The 25086-nt window shown below is 43.5% G+C and overlaps 1 protein-coding gene and 2 long non-coding RNA genes across 5 annotated transcripts in view; 2 read left to right on the top strand and 1 right to left on the bottom strand.

Annotated features, from left to right (window-relative positions):
* The window catches only part of LOC143377110 (metabotropic glycine receptor), a 142214-nt gene that overhangs the window by 42551 nt on the left and 74577 nt on the right, over nucleotides 1-25086 (top strand). The window lies entirely within an intron of this gene.
* Nucleotides 1488-5837, top strand: LOC143377126 (uncharacterized). Of its 2 annotated transcripts, none has more exons than XR_013087240.1 (3): nucleotides 1488-1502; nucleotides 4538-4895; nucleotides 5632-5837. It is a non-coding gene; the product is annotated as an uncharacterized LOC143377126 (long non-coding RNA). The 2 variants fall into 2 exon arrangements; XR_013087239.1 differs by lacking the exon at nucleotides 1488-1502 and adding an exon at nucleotides 3345-3359.
* Nucleotides 5631-8424, bottom strand: LOC143377127 (uncharacterized). Its single transcript, XR_013087241.1, has 2 exons — nucleotides 7736-8424; nucleotides 5631-6948 (listed from the first exon to the last, which is right to left on the bottom strand). It is a non-coding gene; the product is annotated as an uncharacterized LOC143377127 (long non-coding RNA).

Below are 25086 nucleotides of genomic sequence, written 5' to 3'. Positions count from 1 at the left end.
AAGAAAAACTGCCACTTGTTAACCTCTGCTCCACTTTCGACCCCAACCCAGACCTACCCCGAACTCGGTGTGCGCCCACTAAAAATCACATCGTCGGAATGTCAAATATCGTTCATCGTGAGTGGAGGATGGAAATTGAAGCGCGAAGCATACGCGACACGTGCCCCAACCTCCGGCAACGGGGGAGAAAAAATCTGCATTGTAAATGGCGCGTTTAATAATTCCAGCCGGCTGGTTCGGTAATAAGATTCCCCTCGCATTACCGGCGGCCGCTGCATCCACGGGGGACCGCGTGGCAAGGCGATTTTCGCGAAATGTGGCTAAACACGTCCTGGCTGGTAGCCAGTTGCCTCGCACCCCCCGCAGCCGCCGCGGCCGCCACTTGTAATCCGTTAGTTTTATTCGTGGCAGCAAGTCGACGGGCCGCTGCTTCGAGACGCGCCAGCAAGCTACGAGCTGTCGCATAAAGCGAAAATGAGACGCAGCCCGGGCCGGGAAACCTGTTTCCAAACAGCTCCGTGCCGGCCCGCGTTGGTCCTTAAAAGGCAGTCGCGTAAAATGCCCCGCACTGAATTCAATGAAGCTTTGTAGAGGGCCGGAAAATAGTCCAGCTGGCCTTTTGCGGAAATGTTCAATGATTCGCGAGATGTTTAATGACAGATCTAAGGTAGCGAAGATATACGGTGCAGAATGTACTAATACCATTTTTGATCACTTGCAAACGGTGGAAGGGTGGGTTTAAATGCAGGAGGAATCATTTTAGAGTAGGGTTTATTGCACTAAATTGTAATTCATTAAGGGGGGAGGGTGAACTTGAACGCGTGAAAATTATAGGTTTATTTAGCAATTTTTTTTTTTTAACCCTCGTCCGCCCCTCGTGTTCTGTTACTTGTGATTCTCGTGACCAAGCAGAATGTCCCGTATATCGTTTTATTTTACGCGAAAGTGATGAATAATTTTAGACGTAAATGTTAACCCATCAATTTGATTAAAAAGATATCGAAAAACACCTGTTTACCTTGTCATTTCATCGATATTTTACTACTGTGTCAACACCGAGGGACAGATTCAGTTCGTGAAATGAGGAACGGTTGGGGGTTAAATAATGGACTTTTCTTAATCTTCAAGAGATGTATAACAAATGCCATTGATCAGATTTTTTTTTGGGTTCGTTATTTAAAAGAAAAAAATTGCCAAACAAACCTATGATTTTGATGCGTCCAAGGTGGCACGCATAAAAAAAATAAAAAGATTGAAAAAATATTGTTAGTATGTATTATTGACGGTTATTATGTAGTTAAAGGTATGAAGAAGTTTGAGTTGAAATAATACATTAGTAAAGGAGGATTTGCGACTCGATTTTGGGCCGAATTTCTGCGCAGGGATTAAAAACTAATCACCGCACAGTAGCCATGGAGAGGTGTCCGGGTATTAATGAGGCGCCGGTAGTATACCGGTCTAACCAGCCGAATTTAGTGAAGGAAGTGGGAAGGATCGTGAAGGTCTCATCGCGAACTTGCGCCTCTTATAGAAGGCTACCGCTCCGCTCCGTGACAATCTGATTCTTCTTCGGTTAGCCGCCAGTTACCGGTCTAGCGGAATGAAGCTTCTGAAGTGCATCTTGGTGTTGGCTCTGTTGTTGGTGTCAGTGAACAGTCTTCCACATAGAGGATGGAGAAAGAGCATGTCTCAGACACGTCCTACGAAACCGCCTGTGCAACAGCCCTTTAGGCATGCTATTATCACTTCTCCTCTCAGGGCCTGTGCCTCCCATCATGGATACGATGCTGCAGGGATGTGCCGAGAAAAGGTCCAATAATGCGCGGAATTGATGTGGTGGTAGGGAATTCCTAGTGAGCAAGGTGGGTAGAATGTGTGTTTAATTTTTGGTTCGACTGTTTCTTAACTCTGGGTGTCGTGGTGGATGATGGAACTAGCTATGCTCCCGGTTCTGAAAGACTGTTTCCCACGTAGTTGCATTAGTGCCATTCTGACTGCTATTCAAAGAGCTTTGCATTACGTAGTACGTATTATTGCCCGTCCTTAGTTACTTAAATGTATGTAGAAGTTTCAGTCCGAATAATACATTAGTCAAGGAGGGGGGCGAGGATTTGTGACACGATTTTGTCACGCATCAGCACCTCCAAGTTCCCCTCCACTCGATCCTCCGGGGAGGATCCAACAGGTGATTAATCACGATTGTCAGAGCTTCAGCACTTTGAATGGCAGGGTCTGGTTTACCATACCGTAAATTAAATCGCCCCTAACAAACATTCGGGAGCATTGGGACACTACTGTCAACGTTTCCGCAAATTATAAGGCCACGCAGCGGGTGATAAGCCCTCGGCGTGGAAACACGCCGACGCCAGCCAAAGTATGAAACCCTCTTGGCCATCTGCGTTCATTCCAGGAAGCGTCCATTCCTCTTCTTCGATTAATCACGTCGTTACCTAACAATCGGCGCTAGATGCCCCTACCCCGACCGTAGCAAAGCTGATGCAACCGCCATTCATCAGCCGACACTTAGACAGGCTCTTTATTGCCGAATCAGCGTCTGATTTGCACAGAAATGTGCACCCGGAGACCGGCTCGTCTTTGGCAACGTGGTGGCGCTTGCTTCTGTAGAAGGGCCAGGTGTTGCCCGAACCACAGTTCACCCGCAGCTCTGACAGAAAGCATTTAGCAAAATAAGGAGCCTGACTTGTCTGTTGCTGCTGGCTCTCGTGGTCCTGCTGACAGGAATCGCTTGCTTGAGCTTGCCAGCGGAGCAAGTCGACGCTGATGCGGACTCTGTGTCACCGATCCCTTGCCACACCTGTCCCGGGGGCCAGCTGATGGATTCTAACAGGGAATGTCAGCCGCAGAAGTGGTAGTAGGTACAGATCGCGCATTATAGCTTTGGCTCCGAGCGGCAGACGGATGAATATCAGGCTAACCTGTTACTTTGTATGCCACTCGTCGGTGTGCGATCGCATGATCCTTGAGACGAATTAAAAGACCCCCAACGGTGAGGTTCTCTCCCACGCACGGTCTACTCAGCGGCCGCTTGGAGGCAAAGTTACAATGCGCGATCTGTACTAATCAATCCTTTCTGTGTGTCAACGGCTTTTCTGCTTTGTTGAGTGAAAAGGGTTTTAGTAGAGCAATAGGGTCAGTGCCTGATGCTAGCTTCTTCTTTGTCCTGCTAATATTTGTGCGCAATACTCGTTGGAGCACACTATCTCCATGAAAGCTGAGGCACAGGAGTTATGAACAGGTGTCCAGGTATTAATAAGGCCCCGTTATAATTATCCAATGCCGGCCAGTTATACCGGTCTAACGGGCCAAGGCTAGTGCAGGAAGTGGGAAGGATGGTGAAGGTTTCATCGCGAACTTGCTTCTCTTATAGAAGGCTACGTCTCCGCTTCGTGACAATCTGAGTCTTGTTGGGTTAGGTGCCAGTTGTCGGTCCAGCATAATGGAGCTTCTGAAGTGCATCTTGGTGCTGGCTCTGTTGTTGGTGTCAGTGAACAGTCTGCCACAAGGAGGACAGAAAAGTGGCATGTCTCAGACACGTCCTAAAGCATCGACTATGGAGTATTCCTCTACGCCTTCTATTATCTCTCCTCCTCCCCGGGGCTGTCCCCAGGGTCTGAAACCCGATGCTTCTGGGACGTGCCGAAAAGCGGTCCAATAACGGGCAGGATTGATGTGATGGAACGGAATTCCTAGTGAGCAAGGTGGGTAGAATGTGTTTTTAATTTTTGCTTCCACTGTTTCGTGGCTCTGGGTGTCGCGGTGGATAATGATGGATTCTAACGGGAATGTCAGCCGCAGAAGTGGTAGTCGTAGGTTCTAAAGAACCCTTTCTGGTGTATCAACTGTCTTTTCCACTGCCAGCGGCAGTGGCCGCGATGGAAACACCTGTTCTCGTTCGATCACCGAAGTTAAGCGTCGTGGGGCGCGTATCGGGGAAAGATGGGTGACCGTTTTTCTCCTGGTGCGTTGCTTGCTGCTGGCAACCTTACGGGTAGGTTTTTTCCCCGGTTGCGAACGTTTATAATTCGTGACCGTTATGGCCTGCCCAATAGCAAAAATTCCTTGCGGTGAATCCCATCGAGTTAAGACGTGGTCTTTGAGAACTCACTCTGCTTTCCGTCCACCCTGTGGCCTGCACGGTGGTGTCTCCTAGAAAGAGATTAAATGCTCACTCCATCTTGCTAGGTTTCAATGCTGCTATAGAGGAAACTCTGAGGCGCTGCGCGTCAGTTGGACCTTGTATAAACCGACACTATATCTGTCTATTCCACTTTGTTGAGTGAACAGGGTATTAGTAGAGCAAAAGGTATCACAATGGGGTCAGGGTCTGATGCTAGCTTCTACTTCGTCGTGCCAATATATTTGCGCAATACTCGTTTGAGCATAGTATCTCCTTGAAAGCTGAGGCACAGGAGCTACGGACAGGTGTCCGGGTATTAATGAGGCGTCGTAATAATTATTCACCGCTGGTTATACCGGTCTAACCAGCCGAGCCTAGGAAGTGGGAAGGATCGTGAAGGTCTCATCGCGAACTTGCGCCTCTTATAGGAGGTTCTCTCCGCTCCGTGTCAGTCTGTCTCTTCTTCGATTAGGTGCCAGTTGCCGGTCTAGCAGAATGAAGCTTCTGAAGTGTATCTTGGTGCTGGCTCTGTTGCTGGTATCAGTGAACAGTCTTCCACAAGGAGGACAGAGTAGAGGCATGTCTAAGACAGATAAGGAACTGCCTGCGATACCACCTGCCTTTAGGCCTGAGATTATCGGTGCTCCTCCCAGGCCCTGTCCCCAAGGCCAAAAACTCGACGCTTCAGGGTCGTGCCGAAAAGCTATCGTATAATTGGCACGATTGGTGTGATGTAAGGGAATTCTTGGTGGGCAAGGTGGGTAGAATGTGTTTAATCTTTGGTTCCACTGTTTCGTGGCTCTGGGTGTCGTGGTGGATAGTGGAACTAGCAGTGCTGACAATTCTGAACGACAAAGTTCTCCACGTAGTTGCATTAGTCCCAATCTGACTGCTATTCAAAGAGCTTTGCATTAGTTTGTGATAGTATTGATTCTGTCTAGCCAGATTTCTTTGGTGGCATTCTTTATTATCCTTACTGAATCTCAGGGAAATGGTTTCTGTTGAATATAGAAAACCTCCCCTGATTACAACGCAATTTTATTTGCTGCCCAAATTCACTCTAAGGGGGTGTAATTAACCCCCGAAAATTCGGCTATTTTCCGATTCTATTTTGTAACTTTCAATCTGGAAGATATATATAAAAAGTTTCAAGACAAAAGTTACCTCTTTTATTACAATTATCATTTGATAACTTGCAGTTTTTACAGTTCGCGAGTTATAACAGAAAATTGAAAAATAGCTGAAATTTACAGTGAATTTGGGCAGCAAGCAAAAATTTTCTCAGAATTTTTGAATTTCCGGGTTCGGGATCTTTCCTTGTTAGATTGCTGACATTTATAATCACTAAAGTCGTCATTTTTAAGTTGCCTAGGTGTATGCTTCTTGCTTGCGGAAGAATGCTAGTTATGTGGGTGTGAAGTGAAAATTTCTGCATCTTTCAAAATGGAAGCAATTGAATTTTATACAAGTGTACACGTTTCTTCTGATTCCAGGCGATAAATGAATCCTCAAATCTGACGACTGAAGGCACTTCCATTCATGTTAATGAAACACAGTTTAAAGGAACGTCTTGTGATTAATCGGAACCAATATTCAGAATTAATTCATGCTAACTGAGTCAGAAAAATGTTCCAACGACGATAGGTTATTTGTAGAAGGGTGACGGAAATAAACGAACCTAAATATCTACTAATTAAAACGAATATATATTATCATTAATCCTAACCGCTTGCAAAGTCAGAAAATCGCACTCCTAAGCTATCTAGCAAAACCAGCCCCAATATCACGTTGATATATCGTCGTTGGCACTTTTCGCAAGTGTTGCAAACGACGATATATCCTTGTCCGGCACTAAAAGGGTTAAAAAAGGAATCGAAAAGTCCATTACCGCTCTCCGATCCAAGCTCCCGTTCTCGAGATAGAAGCGTTTAAAGTTTCGGGCGGCGCAACTTCCAGCGCGCGAAATTTGAATTCCAGACGACCCAGCATGCACCAGAATTGCAATGCTTGTATCTCGAGACCGGAGGCTCGCATCGAGAAACGGTAAAGGGCTTTTCGATTCCATTTTTCTCGAAGAATCTGAATACTTCAATGTCGCCTGTAATTTTGAAAAGTCCTATATAGCACATGAGAATTTTCAAAGTATTACACAATTCACTATTCAGCGCATGTTGTACCAGCGGCTTTAAATCATTTATAATTTTAAATAATCAAGAAAAATAATGTACCCAGTATTTTTATTTTATTATTGTCAGAAGTTTAAGGAATAACAGGTCTGGCTTTACCAGATGCGTCCAATTTATACTGAACGCCGTCCACTGTGTAGCATTCCCTTTCAGGCGCGCAGATTATGCTTCTTCGTAATCGGCTGTTGCATTTAATTACTGCTACCTCGTGAACAGGAGGTTCTTCATCAATCTGCTCCTCCTCATTTGCCCCGCGATATACTGCCTCGTTGCCATCCTTCGACTCGTTATCCGCCATCCCGTTTCTATTTCCTCCTCTTCTTTTTTGCCGTCCCTCCCTGGTCGTTTTAACAGTGAATAGCTTTTGCGGTCTTAACTGTAACGAATTTCCACCGACCCGTTGAATCTCCAAGCGTCCGCTAGCTTCTTACCAATGTTTTTCCTGCTTCAGGCACGGCTGCTTCCTGTTGGGTCGCTTTTTCCCTCCGGTTTTTTCAGCGTTGAATCGCTTCCCTTTCTTGCAACTCCCTGGGAAAATGATGTCCCGCTGGTCGATTGTTCTTCCACGCGAACCAGATGCTCAGTGGATTGTTTATCTTCGCGATTCGACTTGTATGATGCAGACTGTAAATTTGAAAGATTCTGAGACTTTTTCAAGTTCCTAATAATTGCGATTCATTTTTTGGGGTGTGACTTAGAATTCCTTCGATTTTAAGAAAGTAACACTAAATTTTTTTAATTATTATTTTATCCGCGATTTAATGATACTTTTAGTCTTAATCTGTAATTAATTAACTCCAAAGTGGATTCTAAATTTGACGGTGTTTATATTTCTTTGATGCTTAACTTTCATTCTGATATTATATACTAAACGAGGGTGTTAACTATATCTAAATGATAGGCCATTACAGTTTTCTTTTACTGATTTACCATATCTGACAGTTTATGGCATTTTAATCGCTTTCTGATTACACTTCCGTAATACACTAAATTCCTTCAGCCGATAACACATATTTCACAGTTTCTCGAAGATAAAAGCAGGCAATGAAATGGATCCTCTCCTACACTAACAATAATTTAAAAAAAAGTCAACATTTATGCAACTTCTAAGCCAACAGAGCCAGTAATTAGCAACCAACGCAGGCTTCCATTAATTTTTCAATTCTCCTCTCCACGAAACACTGCTTATATATTTCGATGTTTAAATCTGTTTAAAATTTCATTTTCGATTCTCATTTCCCAATGTAAATATCAACGCCACTTCCAGCAATGCGAATAATATTAATAATCACTACCTGCTGCATTGTTACATGTTTCACAGTTCCCTCTCTTCAATAGCAGTCAAGCAACGAAGCAAAATTCGTCGACAAAATCACTTAAATGTTCATGGAAATTATGTAAACATGCTTACATCGAAAGTACGTGCCCATCGATGTAAAACACACCACCTTCGACCCTTCTTCGACTTTCACTGGAAAAGAAATTCCTCCGTCTGATTAATGGCGGGCCTGCTCCACTGAATCCTCCAGCAGGCTCCCTGGACCCGCGAATCTTCTCCGGTGTACCACGATTAAATTCACCTATTCGCGGGAGGCGAGCGGATTTCACGGGCCTCCACGAGCGATCCCCTGCGTCGAACTGACGCGGTGTCAATCGTTATCGGCCTATTGTCGGCTTATCGCGTCGAAATTTTATCGGCCGTCGTAAAACGGACGCCTGTCAGAAGATACGGCACCGCGTCAAATCCCGCGGTGCATCGCTGTCGATCTGTAAACGAGTCGTTACTCTAAAGACGAAACCAGGTTCCCGATGTCGTCGAGGTAATTACAGAATGACGTTGTAACGCTGCTGGCCTTAGGTTTAGGACTAGGCCATCCCTGTTTGGGACCGGTATTTAACCTGGGTCCTACTGAAGGGGTGGGGAGTAAGGTTAGGCAAGCAGCCTAAGGGATTTGGAAAAGGGGGAGTTTGGGGAATCGGGATATCGCGGGAAGCGATCTTGACGACACGCGGAATTTGGGTGCAGGTTTTTCGGCGAAGGGTTGAATCCTTAAGCGGGTCTATTTCCAAGATGGGTAACCATCTTGGTGACACTTGGAATGTGCGAGCGTTTTCCTAAGGAACGGGCGGATTCCCGAGTGGGTCCATATCGCTTTCGTCTATTAAAGGGTTGACTGGCGATTATCGCGACACCGACAGCAAATAATGACTTTCGGTCGGCAAATATTTGAACCACGCCCACTGTGCTCAGCGATATCGAGGCTCGGCGGGCTGATAGTCGCGGAGATACCGGCTGAACTTGAGCTTTGGGTTTATTAGCGGGATGGTCCAGTTGCTGTTGCAATTTGTGACGGGAATTTTGGATGGGATGGACTTGTGAGTGATAGGAGCATTACCATGATTGTTTCAGTTGCACAGTCGCGGCGCAGGTAGGGTTAAAGCTACGTCTCCACGTGAGAAATTTGCGGCGTGGAATAATGTAGTTAAAGCCGCGTTCCCACGTGTCAAATTCAAGAAGTGAAATAAAGTATGTAAAGCCACGTTCCCACGTGTAAAACTCGAGGGGTGAAATAATGTAGCTAAAGCCACGTTCCCACGTGTAAAATTCAATATGTGAAATAAAGTAGGTAAAGCCACGTTCCCACGTGTAAAACTTGAGACGTGAAATAATGCAGCTTAATCCACGTTCCCACGTATAAAACTCGGGATATGAAATAAAGTAGCTAAAGCCGCGTTCCCACGTGTAAAATTCAAGAAGTGAAATAAAATAGGTAAAGCCACGTTCCCACGTGTAAAACTCGAGACGTGAAATAATGCAGCTAAGTCCACGTCCCCACGTGTAAAACTCGAGGGGTGAAATAATGTAGCTAAAGCCACGTTCCCACGTGTAAAACTCGAGATGTGAAATAATGTAGCTAAAGCCACGTTCCCACGTGTAAAACACGAGGTGTAGAATATCACAGGTAAAGCCACGTTTTCACTTGTGAAATACGAAATGTGGAATATACACCTACAGCCACATTTTCACGTGTGAAGGGTGGAAATCATATTTTCCACATATTGTAGAATGTCAATTTTCCTGTAGGAATGCGTGCATTTTAAATCCATAAACTATCTATTGCATGTGTATTCTTTTACACGTGGGAACGTGGCTGTATACTCTGCACTGGGTATCGCGTCAAAGCCATCGGTTACAGGATTTAAAAATTGAATCCAGTGGTGTCTCCCAGGACGATAACTAATTTAACGATTGCATCCTCGATACAGGCAGAATCTATTTGGCCTGTAATTTGATTTTTCATTGAACCAGACGTGCACGCCGATGGTTATGGGAACACAAGTGTAATACGTTATCGTGTTACAACAGTGGAATAAAAATGTTTTGCAAATGCAATGCAGCTTGTGTTTGTTGATAAACGAATTACAAACGGGTACCGGTTATCAAATTTCTTAACATTCCTTTCTACTCAATTGTCAGATTTGATTAATCTTCTGGTGGTACTACATTAATAATTTTCAAATTTTCAAATTTTCAAATTTTCAAATTTTCAAATTTTCAAACTTTTGTAGAAAATGAAAACTCTCTGTGATAAAAGAAATTCGACACTTTTATTTTAAGCCCCATGTGTCTGTTTGCTGTCGCGTTTGTACATAGACTAGTTGCTTAACGGCTAAAGCGGCACACCTCGCGAACGTCTTCCTCGCTCTATCTCACTCTCTCTAATCAAACACACAGCGCCTGAAAATCCTGTGCCACACTTTCAAATTTTCATATTTTCAAATTTTCAAATTTTCAAATTTTCAAATTTTCAAATTTTCAAATTTTCAAATTTTCAAATTTTCAAATTTTCAAATTTTCAAATTTTCAAATTTTCAAATTTTCAAATTTTCAAATTTTCAAATTTTCAAATTTTCAAATTTTCAAATTTTCAAATTTTCAAATCTTCAATTCTTCAAATCTTCAAATCTTCAGATCTTCAAATCTTCAAATCTTCAAATCTTCAAATCTTCAATTCTTCAAATCTGCAATTCTTTAAATCTACAAATCTTCAAATCTTCAAATCTTCAAATCTTCAAATCTTCAAATCTTCAAATCTTCAAATCTTCAAATCTTCAAATTTTCAAACTTTCAAACTTTCAAACTTTCAAACTTTCAAACTTTCAAATCTTCAAATTTTCAAATTGCAATAGCCATCACCAAATTCAAGCTGAAACACGTAGCACTAAGTTCCCCACCCTCGACAAACAAAAAAATACAATACAAAATCAGTAGCAACAAACTCGTCGTCAATCTGAAACCATATGAACCATCTCTGCCTCTCGAAGCTCAGATAGCCTGAGTCACGTAGTACTATGTTCACACCTCCCAACTTCTGAACGTCAATACCTTTCACCTTTTACAACCTAATGCACATAACACTGCATCAACAGCGTCCATTTTCCCGAGTCCGAGCACGTAGTACTACGTTCTGGGTGTCCAAGCCGTCAGGAGCCTTAAGGAAGATATTCGAGCGCGTACGCTGGAACCAAGCCCGTCCCAGTCGCCTTTAATATCGCTGCAGGCTTAGTTTTACGGTAGACGCGATAAAAGCTCGCATTCGACCCAATAAACCAACAGGAAGAATGATCTACGAAGACGGCAGTCGGATTTCACTGGTCTGGACGCTTTCTACCAAACTGCGCTCGTTGCGCACCTATTATGCGCACAATATGGCGCTATTACGTCCACGTTACTTTCACGTTTATGAAGTTCGCGACGCCACACTGTGCCCCCAGTAAATCTACAAAAACATCCCCGTTGTTTACCTGCCTATAGTCTATCGTCATAGAATTACTATCATAAATAAACTGAATGGTTAATCCCACTAAAAAAAAATCCACGATAATCTTGTGAAACGCGTACTTCAGTTTAGTATTTAAGCATTTTCTTAGAATTACCTTCTCCGACCACATATTTGCCTTTATTATCGCTGTTTTCTAGTCGTTAAGGTACTATCGACTGAGGATATCTAAGACATTATTCCAAATTAAGATAAACTTTATGGCGTGTGTACATAGAGGGCGTGCCGTTTCGCACATCGGAACGTACCAACTTTGAGGTTATGTGATCAAATTTCGTTTCGTTGTCTTGGCGATACTTTCAGACGTATTTCGTATATTTTCGCGGGGAAAATCTGAGTTCTCCCTTCAATCCTTCTCCACGATAATCTTGTGAAAAGCGTGCTTCAGTTTAGTATTTAAGCATTTTCTTAGAATTACCTTCCTCGACCACATACTTGTCTTTATTATCGCTGTTTTCTAGTCGTTAAGGTACTATCGACTGAGGATATCCAAGACATTATCCCGAATTAAGATAAGCTTTATGGCATGTAGGAATGGCGTGTGTACATAGAGGGCGTGCCGTTCGAACATCGGAACGTACCAACTTTGAGGTTAAGTGATGAAATTTCGTTTCGTCGTCTTGGCGCTACGTTCAGACGTATTTCGTATTTTTTCGCGGGGAAAATCTGAGTTCCCCCTTCAATCCCTCTCCCATTCAATCCCGTTTAGCGAGATGTTAATTGGTTCACGTCGCAAAGCGAAACGGAACAAGCCTTTCCCAAAGTTTCGAGAGACACGCCTGTTAATTGAGTTACAGGTGCTAGTGGAGGGGGGGGGGGGGGGGGGGCGTCCCGAGAAAATTTCAACAGGAACTCGGTAATTCGGCCTTTCACGAGGCCTCTTCTCGTCCGAGGGTGCTTTATTAGGGAGAGAGACTTTCCGAGCGCCGGAAGCGCAGGTAAATGTATTGTCCCCAGCTCCGTCGTCGCGTTTCAGCGAATTTTCAGGTCGGACGAGCCGGAATTCGCGGAAACGGCGAACGCCACTTGATTCCCCGCACAAAAATACATCGAAAACGCGCGGCACAGTTTTTCCGTACGTAGCACCGTTCTCGAGATAATCGGCCCTGAACGCGGACGCGGAGTGCGCCCTCGGCAAACGCGCCACTGTTGCCGGCCACGCGGAGCGTTATTGTGTTTTAATGAGGTGCACGCTGCGTCCTGCGTATCAAAGTTGTTTAACTCGCTGCTACGTGCTTGTAACTCGTTTACTTTGTTAACTGATAATTTGTCGGTCCAGTTCCCCATCGTTGGCGCACGGCAAATTGAGTTGGACGAATCGGAGACGGTCGCGGGGGCGGGGAACCTTCGAAATTTCGGGCTGCGACGCGGGTATGCATGAAAAAGCCTTCTAATTGGCTGGAAATTGTACTAAAAGCAGTCCAAAGTTACCTTAACACTGTCGCATGGCTGCACCTCGCCATTCACTGAAGCAACAAAGACGTTTAATAATAAAATAATAATAATAATAATACACTTACGAAAATTCGTGAGCGCGCAACGATTTCAAAGTCGATTTCCCACCGAAACGGAAGCTCGTACGAAAAAACTTCACTGAACAGTTTCGATCCATTTATTAACCAGGAGTCAGCTCCCTCTATACAGAATCCACTTTCAATGTCCGGAAAGTTTAAAAACTCTCTCTATTCCCGCGTTTCCCGACGCAAAGGGAAAATATAAAAAATCAACTGAGCTCTAATTCCGCTAACGGTTCCGTTACTTATCAAGACCCGATCTAATAACCGCCGCAGCTGCATCGGGAATAGCGCGCCCGGGCAGCGATGTCAAAAGTCGATTTTCTCGGAAAATGAAAGCTCACGCGAAAAAACGCCGCTGCACGTTTTCGCTTTATTTTTTAACGAGGAATCAGCTCCCCTTTATGGAATCCAGATCCAATACCCCGGAGTGCAAAAAACTCCCCCCACTCTCACTTTCCTCGTCGCAAAATAAAAACAGGACTAAAAAAAAATTTTAAAAATAAAAAAATAAAAAAAAATTAAAAATCCCGATTCCACTAATTCCGCTACTTGTCGAGGACGGATGCGCGTACATCGATCCCGCGAAGTTGAACGAGTTATAATGAAATTATCCACTCTTTGGCTGGCAACTTTTTAATTAAACGGGCCAGGGAAAAAGTATCCGAGGGAGTGACGTTTGAGCGAAAAGTTCGCCGCCCTTCCACATCAGCTGCCCCACTACGACGCCGGGCGGCGGTCTAGCGGAGCACACGAGACCTTTTTGCGCCGCGAAATACGCTCGCGTGGACGAGCTTTTTCGCCGACTCGTGTCGCGGATCGCGAAAATCTCGAAACTTGCTCAAACGCGGCTGAACTTTTAATCGGCCCCGGAGAACTGCGGCAACAACTCCGGGCCACAATTTACCGCGTCCCAAATACGAGTTTCTTCGGCCTGCAAAGGGTAAAGAGGTGGTGGGGAGGGGGCAAATTTATTTACCGCGACGATTTCGTTCCCGACCGCCGCGAGGCGGTGCTTCAATGGGTGCAATTTTTTTCGACCACCACTTCTGCACCCCTCCCCCCTTGCTTTTTTTGCTTGGTTTTTAATCGCACATTTAGGGCGTAGGCGCGGCTCGCTCGTGCGGTGCGCGACAAATTGTAGTGGATGTCAGGGTGGGGAGCAAGGGGGTAGTTGCACCCCCTGGCTTGAAAAAAAATCCCTTATTTTTATACACTAATCTGTATCACCTAAGTTTATACTAAACAAAATGAATATTTTTAAATAAATTTCTTAAATTTTTAATTAAATTGGCGGTTCAAAATGGGTTCAAACAAGCAACCAATCGGCAGCTGTCAACTTGACTGCCTCCCCACCCAAGTTGCCCCCACCCCTCCCTGAATAAAAATCTGCAGGTGTGCTTGATAATGGAACGGTTTTTCTGGGGAGAAAGGGAGGAGGAGGAGGTGTATGATGGGAGAGATTGAGAGAAGTGTGAAGCACGTAGGGGAGGATTCGTGTTTTTTGGAAATGAAGAAGTGTGACGATTGGAGGGTGAAAGGTTTTGGAAATTTTAGGGGCTGAAAACTACCGAAATGTAGGATTTTCACTGACATTAACTGTTTGTAGCTCATAGCTGCGTTAACAGATTTTGATGAAATCAAAATGTAAAAAAAAAAAATTTCAAATTTCCTTTCTCCACTACCGTAAACTCCCACCACCTTGCCCAAAATTTCCATCTCCTCAAACCACATTACACGTTACAGAATCGAGTCCCTCGACCAAAAACACTGCTACCTTGTTGGCCGCACCCCCTCCCCAAGACTCACCCTTTGTGCCTCAAATATCCACGTCAGAACGTTCAGCGCGGGATTCAGTATCTTTGTTGCGAGGGCGCTTTATGCGAGCGAATCTGCAGCTGAAATTAATAAAAAAGGAAGCTCCCCTCCTCCCCCGCTCGCTATGCCACCCTGCTCAAGGCACAGACGAGGAGGCAGAGTGGAAACTGAAATCTCGACGAATTTCGCGACAAGGGGATTCGCGCCCGGTTCTCGCGACGCGCCGAGCCTGTTCTTTTCATCGTGGCTACGATTACCTCAGTTGGCTTACACGTTTCCGGGAAAAGCCGTGGGAGAATCGGCAACTGCTGCTACGTAATCGGGCCGTGAAATCGATACGAGGAGCTGTACCCCCTTCGTCGGTGGTAGCAGCCGCGTTATTGCGAAGCGTGGCCGTGATTCCCCAAGTTATTCGTTTCCCCGTAAAACAAACCCAGACATGCCCTGTTTTCGTGACGACTTCCTGAAGACGAGGAGCCAGAAGAGAATTCGAAAAATGGGGACGCTGATAATTGTTGTTTCTTCTTTAGAGCTTGCCCCAGTTTAAACAGTGGAAAGCAACCTCAAACATGAATTGAGAATTATCGTTTTATAATTTTGTACTTTTAAGGGTGGAAACGGGGGAGGGGGTTGAAGGGATGTTTGCGTGGTTGTTTTTTTATAAGGGGTCTTTGACAGGGTTTAGAGCAGCGGTTCTTAATATTTTTTTTTACCATGGACCCCGGAACTTGAAATAGTGCTGGGGTGCTGAAAAGTGCATCAAGTATTTATTTGCAGTTGCTCAGCAATGGTATTCAAATTTGATGAGAAGGGTGGAGTGAATAAATACATATACTCCTATTATAATATTTTTATGGGGAAGAAAAAAATGTATCCTGTATTTTCGACTTATGGTTTCACGTATAACCACCCCCTTCTAAATTGTACCATTAATTCTTGGACACCCTGTATTGTCAAGCGAGTGCTCAAAGCAAACCAGTAGCACCACCACGACTATCGAACTCAAGTATCAATATTAATTGAATTAATTCCATCCTACCCCTCCACCAACCACACCCTCAACTCTCCTTAAATATAATCAAACCCACTAATATATTCAGGTAAAAAAATCAAACAAAATCAGAAGTGACCTCGAAGTACCAATTTCCCTACCCCCCTTGCAAACCATCCCTTTGGTCGCGTCAAAGCATAAAAATCTCTTCCCACCCACCCCTTCATGCTGTACTAATGCCGAAATTCCTCAGGAATTACGAGAAATTCGCCGAGGGAGGCTCCGAGCGCCTCGCCCCCATCCCGTTTCCGAGGGGGTTAAAACAATCGAATGGCTCATTAGGGAGAAACATCCCCGTGTAATTCCTTGTTCCTGGGGGTAACTTTCGGCGATTAATGCGCCACTTTGGCCATTCCGAGCGAACGTATTACTACGCGCGCCAGACAGAGTCTCCAAAGGGAGGAAAAAGGAGGGAGAGGGCGAAATTGTGGGTGGAGGTGGGAAGGGTGTCGAAAAACCGAGAAAGGGATCGTCGACGCTTTAATCAACGACTTTTAATGAACGGCAAGGAATCCGCGCGCCTTTCTGGTTAAACGCGACCGTAATGGGCCTCCGCCATTTAGAATCCGCGAATCCGAGCCGTATGCAAATGACGTTCGCGAATTGCCGGCCGGGTGGGGCAGAGGGGGTACATTAATTCTCCCTCGAGGAACTTGTTTTTCCGTTTACAGCGAATGGTTGATTTGTTTTGGGCCGAGATAGAGATATAATTGCCGGGCTTGCTTAACCCTTGGATGCAAATGTTTGCGCAGGACGGGGGATGGGGTGGGGGGATGAAGTTGAAGCTGATGAATTCGGGGAGGAGGAGGATGTATTATTAATTCTGTTCTGGAAAGAGGTTCTTATTGGTATTCGCGCTTGGAAACTTTTTCTACTGGTTTAAAACAAAGGAGGCGAAAGTACATTCATTCCTGAAGGCTTTTTTAAAAATTCAAAATTTGATATACATCAACGAACCGATCTATCAAAATATAGAAACCAAGGTACTTAATCTATTGAAATAATTTTGTTCATCCCAATAAAGAAATATTCTTTCGTTCCTCGATGGTAAAAAAATTAGGGAAAATTACCCTTTTTTTTTTTTGAATAGTCAGAATTGTCAGCGAAGGTGTAGTGTTCTTCCCTAAATTAAAGCTGCAAGCCTGACGAGCCGAGCTGAATGCTTCCGAGTTCATTTTAACGTGAATTCCTTTTTTGTAGAATGCTTTTTTTTGTGTCGCACGTATGTCGGGGATCCCTTTTGGTGAACGAAGGGAGAAACAAAGGGAAGGGCACGAAAGAAAATTGGATTGGACGCGGGAATTCGATCCTATCGTGGGCGTGCATTGGCGTCGAATTTCGGTCCTCACATTTCACTGGCGTGTAAGTGTTACTCCGGCCATTATCGGCGAAGTTTAATGATTCGCACACCGATTGGCGGTCTGCCTGAACGACGCGAATTAACATACTTGATGCTCGCTCCCTGTAGCCCCCGGTTTACCGTGCTCACCGCAGTTCGACGCCTGTATCGATTCTGCATTCACGAGAATTTCGTACGTCGATCCATTCCCTAGCGATTCCTCATGGTTCGACGCCAAAATCCCACACTCCAGAAAGAAAATGATAAGAACTGGCACAAAACGAAGGCAATCGACATAATTAAAGCTTCGGGAACTAAATTATCGCGTTTTGAAAGAAACCGCTTAAAGATGGGAGGATTAATTCGTGACAAATTTGCTTTCCATTCCGTTTTTCGAGAATCCGACACTGTAGCGTGATTCCTCACGAAAAACTAAGTCGAAAATGTGGTATGAAGTTTTCTCGTACGACCACTGGTTCCTGAGAAAAAACGAGTTCAAAAATGCTGCGCAGACGACGCATTTCAGCGCTCCCGCGCAGCCAACTTCAAAGTCGATTTACTCTGGAACGAAGCGTCGTAGGAAAAAAATTCTTTCTACATTTTCGGCTTGCTTTTGGTCACCAAATGAATTGCAATTGTTAAATCCAGCGAATATTTAAATTTATAGTAAAAAGAATTTTCTGAATAAAAATTGGAGATATTACATAAACCCGAATCTTCGGAGTGAATTACAAGGGACAATTTTCAGGAGCACGTACTCCCTCGATACCGAATGTTTCAACCCCTACACGTACCGCAACTCGCAGTGCCTCGTACCAGGAGACTTGAAACCTGTCGATGCCGAAAACTTCGCCAATTCGCTCCATTAAATCAACAGCTTCGAAACACGGCGGTTTCGCGACATCTATGCAGGTCCCCCGAAATCGAATCGGGATGTTGCCAGAGGTCCAACTTTCCCCGACAGGGTCCACTGTTTTCTAATAATTTGCGAATACGAGTCAAGTCTTCGCCGCTAATGGAGGGGGGCGCGGAATAATTAAAGGACGAGCCAGGAACGGAACAGCTGGTTCGCGCCTCTCCCGTTTCAATCGAGTCCCTGAAACATCGCTGCCATGGAATCGAGTGGTCCCGTTCAGTCGCGGGGGTGGCCGATTGGACGCTGTTCTCGACACGCCGATGGCTTATCCATTATTGCGTTTCTTCTTGATCACTGTCGCTGGCTGTGCGTGCAGAGCTGGAATTTATCGAATTTAATCTCGCTAGGAAGGATCGTCCTTTGTCGCCGACCTGCAGCGGAAAAATAAATCCTGTCGAGCCGTATAGTCTACAATCCCTTTGGGATTGAACCTCTTGGCGGCAGGGAAAAAAGGAGAGGCGAAACTAGAATAAATAGTAAAATTACCATAACTCAATCTGACAATTTACATGCCGCTTTTCGGCGAAATAATGGCAGCAATTGGGGGTAGAATGGGTCATTGAAATTTGAAACATTCGGGGCTCGAAGAGATCGGGGTCGCCGGTGAGAAATCGACTTCGATAACGAACGATCGACGAACAAAGGTTCCGTGGAAATGGTACACTTTGGACTGGGTCTGATTTCACGCGGAAGATCCTCTCGGTGAAAGGATTTTATGAAATATCGCCGTGTGTCATGGCGTGTGAGAGGAGCCGGAATCGTATCGAGAGATCTTCCCTTGTTTCCTTCGAACGCCAGTCGCGAGCAGATATGAAAAATTCTCGTCAGATTAGCCCCTGTGTTCCTCTGCTGAGCGGGAGTTGCCTGGCGTGCGCTCAGCCAGAAGATAAACGCCAGCGATGGGATCTACCGTTTCGCGGGACGCATTCGAACGCGATAGAATGCTACCCCGCTGACGAGCGACTCGAGGTAGAGTGATCTTGGAAACGGATGTAAAAATTGCTCTGTGACGCACGAATCCCCTTTACTCACTGGGGTGGTGGATAATTTCGTAAAATTGCCAGAAGTCTTATGGAACCCCCAAATCGAGCAGTTTTAATAACTTGTGTACAGGACGTTTCAAAACTGTAGGCCCGAAGCTCAGCTGACCAGTAGAGATAGGTTGGAGCAGCCTGTATAACTCGAAGGATGTAAAATTGATTCAGGCTTTAGAGTGGGTATCAGACTTCATCCCATCGCTGGGGAACGCTTCTAATCACGAGTGGTTTCGTGCATATTGACACGGGTTATAAAGGCCTTCGAGAACACTGGCAAGTTCCTCCTTGAATTATTGGCATTTCTCGTGTTTCCTCTTCGAGAACTGTGAACTTGTCCCAGTTGAGATCGCGGGACGGTCCCTGATAAGCATTCTGCGCGACGATTACGCCGGTAAACGTTACTCGACAAAACTGAGAGGGTACAGGGCGTTTCATAAGTTGCGGTTGAAGCTGCACTTCCGAATTCCAGACTTTGTCGGGGGATAAAGGAACAGTTTTGTTTGGGTGGATCGGTTCCAAGGGCGGATCCAGAGGGGGGCGATAGGGGCGATCGCCCCCTCCCTAAAGAGTAATAAAATAGAAAAATATTATGACATTGTATGTATTATTTTGTATAAATAATTAATGGGAATTTAATTATTTAGGATATAGTATCAGATAGAGATATTAAAATATAACTTACAAGCAAATTTTGAATCTTGTAAAAGAGGGTTAAAAAACGTACTTATGTACTTTTATAAATTTCGCCCCCTCCAAGAAAGGCTCCTGAATCCGCCTCTGATCGGTTCTATTCAACATTATCTGCTACCTGTTAGACGCGAAACGGTTTTGCGAGTTGAAGGTGTACAGGGCGTTTCAAAATGCACAAGTTGCTAAAATCCACGATTTCTCAGTGTTTAAAGACAACTCAGACATATCAGAGCAACCTCCCTTAATTTTCTGTTATTCAACCACCGAATACATTTATTAACAATAAAATAATAAAACACTAATGTGTCGTTTATATCAGTGGAAGTTTTCTTTTTCACTAAACGAATTTCGTTTTTAAAGGGATTTAAAAGGATGAATGAAACTGTGCACCCCAATTTGGAACGAGGGGAGGGGTACAGAATATTGCGGAGTGAACAAGTGGAAAGCAGAAGGGGGAGAAGATGCTGCGATTAAATCGTAAATCTTCGATCAGAGGCGTTCCAGCAGCGACGACAAGAATCGAAAGAGACATCGTTTGTCCTGCATATTTTTTTTTTTTATAGGGAATATAAATCAAACAGGGAGATTTACGATGTTATCGTTGCCACGGAAATGCCATTATTCGTTCTTTCCATCGGCTAGTATACGGCCGCGAGGATTCCTCGTTCGCGAGACGCGAATGCATAAACTGCAGTTCCGTTTCCGCTTTGACGTGCGCTTGAAAAATGCGATCGTTAATGTCGCATTAACCGCGCTGCGCCGAATTGGTAATTTCTCTAACCTACGGGGAACGATAGCTTCGCGTCTTTTTTAAAAAATATAGCCGAATTTTAACAATTAGGGTCATCGAGGACAAAAGGAAGTGGTTGAAACGAAAAAGTCTGGAGTGGGTTGAATTGGAGTTCGAGTGGTTCCACTATCAACCATGTCCTAAATTTGAGATGGAGGAATTTCAGAAGTGGGATTTTGAGGGAACTCGTGATATAGAAATATGGAAGGGGGAAGCTTAAGATATAGAAAGATGAAGTGAAGGAACTTGAGATATAGAAATTTGGGGTGAAGGATCTTGAAGTATAAAAATTTGAAATGTATGAAGTTAACTAGAGATATAGATATTTGGAGGGTGAAATTTTGGAACATTGGAATTTGAAATATAGAAATTTGGGTGGTGTAAGCTTCAGATATACAAATTTGGGGGGTAGGAACTTGAAATATAAAAATTTGGAGGGTAGGAACTTGAAATATAAAAATTTGGAGAGTAGGAACTTGAAATATAAAAATTTGGAGGGTAGGAACTTGAAATATAAAAATTTGGAGGGTAGGAACTTGAAATATAAAAATTTGGAGAGTAGGAACTTGAAATATAAAAATTTGGAGTGAAGGAACTTAACTAGAGACTTAGATATTCGGAGGGTGAAATTTTGGGACATTGGAATATGAAATATAGAAAGTTGGGTGGTGTAAGCTTCAGAAAAAAAATTGGGGGGGTAGGAACTTGAAATATAAAAATTTGGAGGGAAGGAACTTGAAATATAAAAATTGGAGGGTGGGAACTTGAAATATAAAAATTTGGAGGGTAGGAACTTGAAATATAAAAATTTGGAGGGTAGGAACTTGAAATATAAAAATTTGGAGTGAAGGAACTTAACTAGAGACTTAGATATTTGGAGGGTGAAATTTTGGGACATTGGAATATGAAATATAGAAAGTTGGGTGGTGTAAGCTTCAGAAAAAAAAATTGGGGGGTAGGAACTTGAAATATAAAAATTTGGAGGGAAGGAACTTGAAATATAAAAATTGGAGGGTGGGAACTTGAAATATAAAAATTTGAAAGGTAGGAACTTGAAATATAAAAATTTGGAGGGTAGGAACTTGAAATATAAAAATTTGGAGGGTAGGAACTTGAAATATAAAAATTTGAAAGGTAGGAACTTGAAATATAAAAATTTGTAGTGAAAGAACTTGAGGTATAAAAATTTGAAATGTATGAACTTAACTAGAGATACAGATATTTGGGGGGGGTGAAATTTTGGGTCATTGGAATATGAAATATAGAAATTTTAGTGGTGTAAGCTTCAGATATAAAAATTTGAAATATATGAACTTGAGATACAAATATTTGGAGTGTGAAAATTTGGAACATAAGAATTTGAAATATAGAAATTTGGAATGTGTAAGCTTGAGATGTAAAAATTCGGAGAGTATGAATCTGAGATATGGTGTCTAGGTAGATCGAATGCGTTGGCTCGAATCTTAGAATTGGAGAATTATTCGACGAATTGTGCTCGTCGAAGCCAAAAGCAAAAAACACTGATCTGAAAAGAAGAAATTGAAGTAGAATTCAAGTAACTCGATCTTTAACAGTGCCCTCCTTTTCTTGAATACATTTTTCAACATTTACGTTAAGCCTTATTCACATGAAAATAATTAATTGATATTTAAATAGCTTTTACTTAGAGATGTTCGAGCAGCTTCTCAATTCATTATTTTTTTGCGTTTTGCTGGAAGACCACCAGGTTCTAAAAGAGATGCAGAGTGGGAGCTTAGCGGTATACCCGCCAACCGCCATTTTCCATTCCTTTTCCCCATTCTATACTCTGAATATTTTACCCTCAGCCGCGGTTGCAAATAATTCCTTTTGTTAGTTTCGCCTCCTCGAGTGGTATTACGCGAATACGTCGAAATTACATCGCGAAGAGACGAGGGTATTCCGGTGCACCATGGATCGAATAGCTTCGTTAAACACTACTGCGAAGCCTGGCTGGTCATTAAGCAATTGTTAATTGAATTTCTAGAATGAAGTGCTCGAAATATTCTGATGCAAATGTTGAAACTGCGCCGGAGATTCCTGCGGATCCGTAGTTACATTAATGCAACTCCATTTTATATGTTGGAGTCCTAATTGTATACACATCTCTGCAAATTCTATCATGAAACCGAATAATCAGTTAAAGAAATTACCCATTTGCTTCATATTCGGCAAACAATTAATATTCCACCTATACAATAATGTAACGATTCCGATGAAATTTTCAGCATGTATAGAACTCATTGAAATCTACAAAAGGCATTTTTTAAAACTTTCATTACATGCTCAAAAAAAAATTTGAAAAAAAAACGATCTCCACTATTTTCTTCCCTATTTCGACCAATTGTAATTTCTTTCAAAACGACGAGCACGTTATATAGTAAATTAATCCCTCTATCTTCTCAAAAAAACTTAAGTCATTTGGACCAATTTTAAAAAAGTTATTCTGTTTTAAAGTGTGTCCAAATACTTTTGCCCCCCACTGTACATACAAAACTTTGAAACCGATTGCTCGGTAAAATTTTTACTACAAAATTTTAGCCCAATGAGCGACTCGAACTTAATACACCCCCTGATTATCAGAATATTGTCTAGGCTTACGTGTATCAGCAGAAATTGTAAAAAAAAAATCATAATTCTTCAGAAACTGACTATATATTGAAAAAAAAAGAAGAAGGTACATTACAGAGTCTCGGTTTCAGTTTCACCTGGGTTGCAAAGAAAAGAATGCCAGGTGTTGCGCCACACAAAAGAGCAACTTATTTTCTTGAGCATCCATTAGCAGTGGTACCCAGGCCTCCCGCAAGGGGTCGGAGCAATGTTCAGGCGGCTCCTAATGAAATTGCTTTGACATTATCGCCGAGCGATCTCCTCTTAATAGCGTGGAGAGTGCACCGATCCACCTGCCCGCAAAATTTTTCCGCGATCCCCTGCCCGTTCCTCTCCTATTCATTCGGCGAATTTTCTGGATAATTGCCGCGATTTAAATCGCCCGCTTGAGCTCAATTATCCTGCCGCTTCGCTCAGGAACGTTCCCAGAGGCTGGCGCTGTTTCGATAATTGCCGTGGCTGTTGTTGGTTACGTTCTGCGAAACGAATCGCCGGCGAAAAGGCTGCTCTGGTGGCGGGATATTGAACGGGGCTGAAAATCGGAAGGAATTATATCCTGCGTGGGATTATTTGAGGTTAGGGACTCGGGAAGTGGGAACTTGGAGGACGGGAGTTTGTAGGTTATGAACTTGAGGTATAGGGCCATGGAGTGCAGTTACTTGGGGTGTATTATATTTCAGCATATAAATTGGGGTATTGTAGTTCAGGGCGTTGGAACCCGCAGTGTATGAATTCGAACATTCTGTCTGGTAGAATATGGGGATACGGACTGTACGACTGTAGGATCCTGAGATGTAGAAGTTTAGGGTGTGGAACTGTGAAGTATTGGAATGTGTGAGGCGAGGAGCTTGGAATATAGAAATAGGAACTTGGGATAGGTACAGATATTTGAAACGTAGGAACATGGAATATAGAAATTTTAAGGTTAGAAACGTGGGACATATGAATTTGAAGTTTGAAGAAATTTGAAATATAGGAATTCGAAGTGGTGGAAGTTGATGTATTAGAACTGGGAGTGTAGAAACTTTTAATACAGGAATTTGAAGTGTAGGAAGTATAGAACCTTGCAAGATTGGGACTTAAGGTATTGTAATTTGGAAAAACTTGTAAAAATGTTGAACGTTGAAAATATTAAAGTTTTGAAGTGTAGGAACTTGGGGTTCTACAACAAGAGCCACATAAGTTTATAAAATATAAATACATAGAGCCCAATATCTGCATATTGAAGAACTTAAAAGTATTAAAACTTGAAATATATTATTATTATTATTAAAAGTCTTTATTGCACAATTGCAATTACAAATATAATAGTAATATATCGCCTTATATCATAATAATTGCAAGTATAGGAACCTACAGCATTAAAACTTTCACCACAACCAACAAACTTCCCAAAATTCGACCTATTACAGTTTTCCTATCCCCACCCCATCGCCAGGCCACTCCCACCGCCCCCCTCCCCGCCTCCTGCATCTCCCGGTGGGGGGAACGGAGTAAGCTGTCCCTGAGCAGCCAATTATTCCTCTCCGGACTATATCAGCGTTCCCTACAGTCTCACTAACCACAGAAACGGCCGCAACGAAGACACTAACAGGAGATTAAATAATAAGAATTACGATCACTGTAGAGTTTCCCGTATCTGCCGGCAGAGCAGTCTCGAAGCGGGCAAGAGCCACCGGAAGATCAAAGTGGCCGCATTATTCCTGTCCGATAGAGCGAAGGCAACCCCGTAATTGGCTGAAATTCATACTCCCGTGAGAACGGTATTACCCGCGTCGAAATTCACCGGCGCGGCCAGCATAATAGGCGACGGTGTCGAACGCTGAAGGATGGCACACGTAAAGCTATCGATCGGCCCATCAATTTATTATGCAATAAAGCTGTGTTACCCTGCTCTCTTCCGGTGCAGACTCCTGCCTCCTCCTAAAACTGTAATGCCGCCACTGGGTCAGGCAAACTGAACCGGGGATGATGAATGCCTGGCTGCAGCAGTAACGGAATTTCAGAGCGGATGCTGGGCTATTGAAGTTGTCTTTGTTGCCTCGCAGTTTCCGAAGGGGAATAAAATTGTATATTGCTTTTCTTAGGTAGGGCTGTTCATTGTCATAATCCTCAGCGCCAGTTGCAGGGTCAAAATT

This window comes from Andrena cerasifolii, chromosome 15 (genome assembly GCF_050908995.1).
Source record: "Andrena cerasifolii isolate SP2316 chromosome 15, iyAndCera1_principal, whole genome shotgun sequence".
NCBI classification, from domain to species: Eukaryota; Metazoa; Arthropoda; class Insecta; order Hymenoptera; family Andrenidae; genus Andrena; species Andrena cerasifolii.
Note: the sequence above shows the minus strand (reverse complement) of the source record. Positions and strands in the feature narration are given on the sequence as shown.